General features: G+C 33.6%; 1 protein-coding gene across 2 annotated transcripts in view; it reads right to left on the reverse strand.

The window, feature by feature from the left end:
• The window catches only part of LOC110446488 (O-acyltransferase like protein-like), a 38,950-nt gene extending 35,039 nt beyond the window's left edge, over nt 1-3,911 (reverse strand). For both annotated transcript variants that reach the window (XM_021491659.1, XM_021491658.1), the window contains exon 1: nt 3,814-3,911. The gene's annotated coding sequence lies outside the window, so the exon portion shown is untranslated. The remainder of the gene's footprint in view (nt 1-3,813) is intronic.
• Nucleotides 3,912-10,130: the final 6,219 nt, after the last annotated feature.

Here is a 10,130-nt window from a genome sequence, read left to right on the forward strand (position 1 = left end):
AATTGCATATTAGACTCCCACTGTCAGTAATGACTTATTTAATTTCAGGTTATTGCATAAATAGTGTTCCTTTTAACAACTCCACACAACTCCAACAACCCAGGTGGAGTATAAATTGGTCTTAGATGGGTGTTGCGGTATCTGTGCTGTAGCATTGAAAGTGAGGTAGCACTATAAATGATGCCGTTGGAAGCACAGTCCCACTACAAACAGAACACACATTACATATCTGGCACACACGCATGCATACACACAAACGGAGATATTAGCCAGGTGGCATAGGACTAGTAGTAAGCGCCCGATAAGGCAGCTCCTGCGAATTCCTCAAAATTGCATTGATTAATGTATATGCTAATTGTATTAATTGTAATATTAATTATCATATTATTTACGAAACCTTTTGTAAAATTATCCTTTTTCTCGTCTTGATACTATGTGCATAAAATGATATGGTTTATTTAGTTATGAGAACGTAACATAAGACTAATGAGTGATTGCACATTTAAAATTTGGTTATATATGCAGTATGCCGAAATTGATTGAGGTGAGATACCTACAGGTTGTTATCTCCGATATCTTTTTTAAATTACATCCCTTGCATTTGGTTGTTATTTATTATGATTTTATTGATCTTATGCGGAGAGTAAGATAAACGGTGTAATCAGGTTTCGGGTTGATTACAATTGTTTATTTGTAATAAAATAGAAATAGAAATCTACTTACATTGCAAAAAATCACCGGCCCCAGTCAGAGCTTAATAAAGTCGACAACTCGAAAACCGAAAGCTTAAATGTATGCATTTAAACCCCTCCCGTACAATTGCCAAAAACTCTACCTTTGTTTTGGAAATTGGTAACGTACATGACTTTGGTTTAAACTTTGTTTTATTCAAATTTTGTTTGACAATACATCGAAATACATGTTTTATAAAACCGAAAATGAAACAAAAACAAGTGTCGTGACACTTATGTAAATGTGTTACCTGCTTAGTAATCAACTTTTCAACACTAGCTACAAGAATGAAGTAATATGTACAATAGAATAATTACAGGAATAGGGGAGGGGGTAATGGATTGGTATGCAGTGGAAACCAGGAATGAATAACATATCAATATACATATGAGCATCAGATGGTAATATCATATTGCTCTATTGCAATGAGTATGTGGAACACGATTCTGTAAAATATAACTATGCAATAGTAGATGAAAATGTCAGCGGTCCTGTAAATGGACACTCGATAAATGTTAAAATGTATATACAAGTTACATAGAATAAATCACCACTAAAGCAACTATTGACAAAATTAGTATGTCACATACTACAAGACTTTAACAGTTAGGAATAATTTCCGAAAAGAAAACCATACCTTGTGAAAATTCTAAGAACAAATAATATTAATGAAATGATAAAGAACCAATTACCAATTGAGCTATATCCGAATTTGAACCATGGACCTCCTATTATTATATATATCTGTCGCCAACTAGTCAACGGTAGGAAGTTAATAATTATAAAAACATATTTCAGAGGAATTATTTGGTGTTTTACCAAAGTGGGACACGGATGTTAAGGCAAAGAATGAACAGCTTGTAACCAAAAGAAAATCCCTACATGTCCTTGGATATGATTTATCTGTTAATGGGTAGGTTGAGATATATAACCAACAGAAATGCGAATCGAAATTACATTTTTTTCGATAATGTGACTTTGCTCGTAACTTGAACATAACCAAAATCTTTTGCAGTTTATTAATTCGTTGTATGAGAACATTGAACCTTAAAAAGAGGAAAATATGCTTCGTCTAAAGTAGTCTATATATCTGAATGACGGAAACAGCTTCCACTAGGTGGGCAATTACTTTCCATCGATTTTTATTAATATATTTATTTATTTATCTATTTAATAGCACCATGTATGTCAATCAAAGTCAGTATATTAAATATGCATTTATTTCCCTCAATGTTAAATATTTTAATAGTTAATTCACAACCGAATGTACTAAATTTGTCATTTATCCATGCCCAACTAGAAAACTTCCTTCTCTTGTTGTGAAAGCTTTATTTCAAAGAAAGGCGAACAGCAATATGATTATATGATTGTAAAATATTTTGAAGTAATACTTGTGACAAGTATTGAATTGTATTGTATCGATTGTAAAAGTGTTTACCTAAAGCGCTTTAGAGTGGCTTAGGCTAGCTAAATAGGGCGCTATAACAAATGTTGTATATTATTATTATTATTATCAAGTAAATCAAAAGCCAAAACAATATACCGGCTGACAATATCGTTTTGATTTCGTTGGCAAGATTTCCAAGCAGGCTGCGTGCCTTCCTATGAGAACAAATTGTGCCGATATGTTCTTTTCTCATATGAAGCTGATTTTATCGATGAGCTTATAAGATTTGTTACAAAAACCTTGCCAAGTTGGATGGATTGTCCACATGGATCTTATATACCCTCCAGAGCTTGAAATGAATTTGCGACAACCTCTTCTTCTTCAGCCGCTTTCGTCAAATATTTATTTACAAGATGATCAACAGGGACTGTTAACTACTTACTTGTATGATAGGCGGGATTTTTCGACTTTCTGATACGCAGAAACATAACACAGTGTCAACTTCCACATACGCCATAGTGTCAATACGCAGAAAATATATACCATAGTTTCACCACAAATATACGTCATAGTGTCAATACACAGAAAATATATACCATGGTGTCAACTTGCACATAAAATGTATGTCATAGTGTCAATACCCAGACAACATATAACATATGATGTCACCAAACAAATATAACAACACAAGAGGAACAAATGGTACCATAGTGCAAAAAACACGATGCACGAAGGCGTCAACAGAAAAATATATATACATTATAGAGGACACTCAATTCATCACAGCTGCAACACACACAAAAATATACCGCAGATTCAACACACAAATATACCGCAATATCAACATAGAGTAAAGCATATGCCACATTGTCAACACACATATACAACCACAATACATAAACCACATTGTATCAACACAAAATTGTAGCATATATTCATCTGCATACAAATGAAATTATATCACAGGTTTAATTCAAAATAATTATATCAAATTCATGGAACATGTTTAAAAACGTAAGGAGTTAAATCAAAGCGAAAACACAACCACAGGAGCCAAATGATATAAAAAGAACAAAATAAATACACCGACAACACACAATGAAAGGTGTTTGCGGTCCTATCAGATTACAACAGTAAAAACGTTTATATTGAAATATGAAGAGGTTTTCAACAATTCATTTGGTAAAAATCTCAATGCAGTTAAATAAATATTTCTTAAAAGATTACATGGCAAATTATATATGGTCATTCGAAATTATCATTTGCTCTATACAGACATATATTTCAGATAAATGAAAATATTAAATAACATATTGATTAATGTTATATATTATTGTTTTCAAATCCCATGAAAATAGTCTTGAAGATATTATACCCTATCATGGAAACATAATTTAACAGCATGTTGATAATATCTAGTTAAGTTCCAAAAATGCAAAAAAAGCAATATATATCATCAGTACTTTTGAATTTTGTAATAAGATATTAAACTATTCCGAAGTACCCTATTTTTGTATGAAAAATGTACATATGTAGAAATTATTCACCTCTGAAATTATCAAGATGAATAATTACATTATTCAGATAGTAAGCTACCTTTCATTTAACGTCCAGTATAGCTACGATATTCACTCCAATCCTCCTAATCCGCTTTCGGTAAACTGTAGTGAAAACATAGTAACGCTAATACTCACCGTCTACCGGGGCAGCACCAAGGAACATCAGAGCTACGGTCACCAACAAAATGGTGAATGCAAGTTGGCTTTTCATCTCTGTTTGCTTATAATGTTCTCGGTCTGGGTTAATGCGCTGTGTTGTGAGTATTTATAAGCCAGTAAAATATGCAAAATGGCATTCATCAACATGTTTACAAGTCGCAGTCGATACGTTATACTAACCGATAAACATTGACCCTTTGTGTCAAAATATTCAGGCATTTTGCCAAAATAGTTATTTCCGTGAGGATAAGTAATTTGTTCTCAAATATCCATATAGCTAAATCTAGTTCGTTAATTCATCTTGTTTATTAGGGACACACAACAATGCATGTACAATCCCTTGTCTGTCTCCATCGCGAAAGTATATGTTAACGGATATTGTACATGTTTGACAATTGCCTTTTTCCCCATTTACCTGCCTGTGTTATGGGCCGTATTGCATATGCTATTTTTCTAATTCTGCAAAGGCCTTTTCATTTACGTAATATCCGTAATACTCTTACAATTTGGTTAATTCATCTTGTTTCATGTTCTTTTTTTCACATGTGGCAATCATCGGGATGTCTCCTGCCAATAATGAAACAAATTGAAGACATGGAAAACACGTCTTAAATGGTATATTTCTTGTTTGAATGTGAAGCAAGTATTTCTTATCGACATGTAATATGTATGTGTGTGTGTGTGTGTGTGTGTGTGTGTGTGAGAGAGTGTAATATTGCTAGCTGTCTACATTTTGATTTTACATATAAAATAAAACGTGAATGTGTAAAAGAAAAATGATTAATGAAAATATGATATAGTCACCTAGCCTGATGCTTATAGTTGACCTTAATAAAGAGTTCGAATTCTGATTTGTTCATACTACAATATGACTGTCAGAACATTGATGCTGATTTTATTATTCTTCCCATGGTATTTTGGTCTTTTTAAAAATGATTTATTTCAGTTACTTTTATATTCTCAATTCAAAGCTACGACTTTGCAATGTAACAGAGATCGTGATAGGTGGACTTGCTTTTATCAATTTTAATTATACGATACATCAACTTATATTCATCAGACAAAGAAAACTGTGGGAACAATGAAATATTTTGATATCACTTCACGTACAAGGATAATTAATTTGACTATACATCACTTTACGGTTTAATTTTTAAGAGTTTTTGTTTTTCTTAATCAACATTTTTGAGAATTTCTGCTAGTTGTTGTGTAAACGATTGTGAACACGACCTTAAATACAAATGTGCAAGAAAATGTAGACTGCCTGTCAACACATGCATTTGAAGTATCTTGCTAAGCAACATGACTTCATCATGGAATGTATATATTTCATTGTCCTGGTATCTGAAAATATGTCCATATGTAAGACTTATGCTGTGTCTTTTGTTTATTGCATGACAGTTACATCTGCAAAGGATTTGACCAAAATGTTAAATGTCGTATGTTAACATTCAAATGATAATATTTAAATAATATTGTGTGTTTTTTTTTTAATTTTGCGATTGAATTTCTAACAAACCGTTTTTCGAGGTTTTTTTTTTTATTTCTTTTTATACATATCAAGTCCTGTCAAGGTATGTTAAACGTTCATGTACTTCTGCTATACCATTAAATATGTGTTTGGACCCCAATTTTCAGAAAGGCGCATATATTACTCCCGTCTTCGAGAAAGATTTAGCCAGATATTTTCACAATATTTAATTTAAAGTAACTGCATAAATATTGTTTCTTTTGAGACAACCCTCGTAAAAGTTACCGCTTTACCGCTTATTTCTATTCTATATAATATTTACGTAAAATTAATATGGATCTATACACTTTGTACGTCAAATGAACAAGGCCAAATAACAGACACATGAGTGATTGCGGTTTGCCTTATATGAATGAGGTGATATATCCATAGGTTATCTTCTCCTGTTATAAAGATCTTTGTTGTTTTTTATGATGATGTTATTGTTATTAAGCGGAGAATAAGATAAATGATGTAATCGAGTTTTAGTTTGATATAGTATTTTTATGATTTGTCTAAGTATAAAACAAAATTACTTTCCGTCAAAACTGAGGTCGACGACAGGTATTTTGAAGGGACATCAGTGTTCTTATTTCGAGCTAATTTTAGGTTACGAATGTCACTGTTTCAGTTAAATCTGTATAATCGCGAAAAGGAGTTCCATTCTGACTTTTCTAAAAAGAAGTATCCGCCCTTCTATGCAGAATTATATAAAAAAGCAACTAATTTCTTTTTTACTTTGAGTCACTTCTCCTGTAAAGTTATCATTCATTCCTTACTGGTTTTATAGGCTTTGAAACTAATAACAATTTGACACTCAATTTTATGTCATTCATTTATAATTCCTCGATTGCAACATTAGTAAAGGATAGGTTTTGCAATGAAAAGGTCGTCAGCTTGACGCCTGCATACTGATAGTGTAGTATAACGTGTTTGTATCAATATCAATTTTTTGTTCTTCAATGGTAAATTCCATATTCTCTCAGCGTTAATTTTACTTTAACAAGTGATTATAATGTTCGATGTGCTATTTACTAATGTTCGCTGTCATGACGGAGGATGAATAAGGCGATAGCTAAACTGTTGCGAATGTGAGCTGAACTGGAATGATGTTAACATAATTCAAGTCCTGTGGCGTTTTCTTATGCTTCACCTTTTTGGAATATATTCAAGATATTGTTTTTGTTGTAAATATGTTTATGCAACATGGTTGACATTGTTGTTACCATGTCTGCCATGTTATTCGTCATTTAATAAAATGTCATTTACTGCACCATATTTTATTCTTTGTTGTTCTTGATATATATTTATCCAAAAAAATAGCTTCAGTCGTGATCGGGTGATCGGGATCGGAATTTAAAGCGTGAAATATTTCATGGCTTTCCTGTTAGATGCAGTAAATATTTTACTCGTATGGTACAATGTACCATATTTTTACTCGTGCTTCACGCTCGGTCTGTTGCGATACTTGTTAAAAATACATGGAAGCCACTAACTATCCTCCATATGAAATACAGTCATTGGAATTTGATTTTAATGGTTTGAAGGCCAATCCAGAGAAATTTCAGGCAATATGTTTTGGCAAAAAGAATAGTAACACTATCAATTTTTTTAATATTGAAAGCCTTGAGATTATTTGTGAAGACAGTGTGAAACTTTTAGGTGTAGATATTGACTATCTTCTTAAATTTGATGTACATATATCTTGACTTTGCAGACATGCTGCTAAACAAGTTGCTGTTTTAAAAAGACTGGGAAATTACTATTTTTAAATCTTTTATTCTATCAAACTTTAACTAACGTCCACTTGCCTGGCACTTTTGTACATTGACAAATACTCGAAAAATTGAAAAAGTTCAGGAACGAGCACTTCGTTTTATTGAAAATGGTTATGTTTCCCCATTCATTGATATTCTTAGAAAACACAAACTTGATTTTTTACATGTAAAACGTATGAAAGATATGGCCTCTGAGGTTTTTAAAATTTTAAATGAAATTTCTCCATCAATTTTACAAAATCTTGTTGAGAGGAAAGATTTTTTTTACAATCTGAGACAAGATAACCTGGTAAATATTCCAAAGGTGAACACCTCCACATATGGTAAGATATCTTTCCGATTTGCTGCTTCCCAGGTGTGGAACAACCTACCAAATGAACTTCAATTAGCTGAAAACTATAAGTCGTTTCGTGGCCTGCTCCGCACCTGGAACAAAAATGTCTGCTCATGTGCTATCTGCACACACCATATAGTGTGAGTTGTCCCCCTTTGGAATCTACCTACATGTTTTATACAACAACTATTTAATTTCACTGCTGCTTGTGTTATTTAATTTAAGAATAATATACTTATTATATAATTGATATTTCTTTTAGATTTGAGCTCCATTATTTAAAAGATAATTACTTTTTTACAATATCATAATTATAGCTCTGTTTCTATTTATGACTTCATTGTCTCTTTTTAATTCACACTATATTAGTGTATATCCTGTAAATTTTTACACTTTGCTACATTAGCATATATGTACATTACACTAGTATAGTGTCTTAACTTGTCTTTCGTAGCACCTGTGTGACATTCAAGTGTGATATCATATGCTCTACTGTATAATTTTAGCATATCTAATTTGAATTGTTGTCCTGTTTTTATATTTATTCATAAGTACTGTAATCCTTGTTAAATTTTATATATGTTTTGTCGCAAGAATAGCACTACAGTGCTAATGTTATTATGTTACATGTATATGCGACGTTAAATAAAGCTTCTTGAATCTTGAATCTTGAATCTTGAGCATTCTGTAGTTGTTGGAAAATGCTAAATAAACCTCAATTCGTTATTGTTATGAATCTAGTATATGTTGTAAAGGAGTAAGTTGGTTACTATGGTAACCATCATATAATATATAGACTCTGAGGTGTTACTTTGGTAATTATAATACAATGTATAGATCTCGAGTCGTTATATATTTTTGAGATTAGTATGTATTTCAACAAGAGGCCCATAGGGCGTGTATCGCTCACCTGGATATCTAAGCAATCATGGCAGAATATTCTCCAAATGAGATCCATTGGAATATGCCAGACCCCAAGGCCAATCCTTGTAGCATATATATCTGTATTCGATTTTTCATGCCCAGCAATTTTATGTATGGTTATTGGGTGGGGATCTCATCTCAACTGTTTCCAATCTGTGACTCAGAAACTAAGTCCCTATGGTTGTGGCCAGACCCCAGGATCAATTCGAATATCATGACTGCATTTGTCTCTTTGTGCTCAGCATTTGTATATATAGTTTTGGGGTGGGGATCTAAACCGTTTCAAAGTTATGACCCAGGGGTTAAGTCTGCAAGGGTGGGGCAAACCCTGGGGTCAATTCTAATATCATGACTGCATTTGTCTCTTTATGCCCAACAATTGTATATATAGTTTTGGGGTGGGGATCTTAACCATTTCGAAGTTATGACCCAAGGGCTAAGTAACCAAGGGTGGGGCAGTCCCCAAGGCCATCCTGGAAGCATATGTACATTCATCTCTTTATACTCAGCAATTGTCTATATGGTTATAGGTCGGGGATCTCAACTGTTTCCAAGCTGTGACTAAGAAACTAGGTCCCTAGGGGTTCGGTCAGACCCCAGGGTCTATTCTAATATCGTGACTGCATTCGTCTCTTTATGCCCAGCATTTGTATATATAGTTTTGGGGTGGGAATCTCAACCGTTTTTAAGTTATGGCCCAAGGACTATGTTTCCAAGGGTGGGGCCAGACCCTAGGGCCATCCCGGAAGCAAATGTGCATTCTTCTCTTTATACTCAGCAAATGTATATGTGGTTATATGGTGGGGATCTCAACCATTTCCAGGCAATAAACTTTGTTTGGCCCCACCCCTTAGCCTGGGGGAGGGGGGGGGGGCAGTCCCACCATTTGTACAATTTTGAATCCCTGCCTCCTATGAATGCTTCCGACCAAATATGATCGATATCCAGTGCATAGTTCTGCAGAAGAAGTTGTTTATAGCAATCTAGCCAAATTACCCCCTTTTAGCCCCGCCCTCAGCCATCTGGGGGTCAGCCCCACCATTTGTACAATTTTGAATCCCCACCACCTAGGGATGCTTCCAGTCAAATTTAGTTAAATTTCAATCAGTGGTTAAGAAGAAGAAGTCGTTTAAAGAAATTGTTGACGGACGGACGACGGACGGACGCCACGGTATGGCATAAGCTCACCTTGGTCCTTTGGACCAGGTGAGCTAAAAAAAGACATGGAGTAGTTACTATAATGGTTATAGTTTTGTATTCATAAAATGTATATGACTATTCTAACATTGCCTTATGTTTACTTGAAATATTTTTGTTTTGGATGAACTTAACAAATTAATAAGATAAAATCATTTTCAACTGAGATTACCTGCGGTTGTAAAACACACTGTATATAATTTAAGTCGGAACGGCCGTGATATAGTAGTAGGTGGTACATGCATGTGTTTAGATATTATATTGTGTTAATGTGAGATGGTAACATTGGTTCGGTTAATATTTTGCATGGCTAGTATTATAGAAATAGTGTGTATATAGTGAATGTTAGTGCATAATATCAAAAGGCAAAGCCTTAAAAGAGCGTTACTCTTGTTGATCTCCGATATTTACTGATTCCTTTAGAAAGGGAAAATACTGATTTCAGAATGAGATAAGATATTTATTTAAAGTCGGCAAGTCGAGGAATGACAACAAAACACAATCTCTAATGAGAATTTAAGACCTACATAACAATTAGGGGAGATCGGGG

This window comes from Mizuhopecten yessoensis, unplaced genomic scaffold (assembly GCF_002113885.1).
Source record: "Mizuhopecten yessoensis strain PY_sf001 unplaced genomic scaffold, ASM211388v2 scaffold2729, whole genome shotgun sequence".
NCBI classification, from domain to species: Eukaryota; Metazoa; Mollusca; class Bivalvia; order Pectinida; family Pectinidae; genus Mizuhopecten; species Mizuhopecten yessoensis.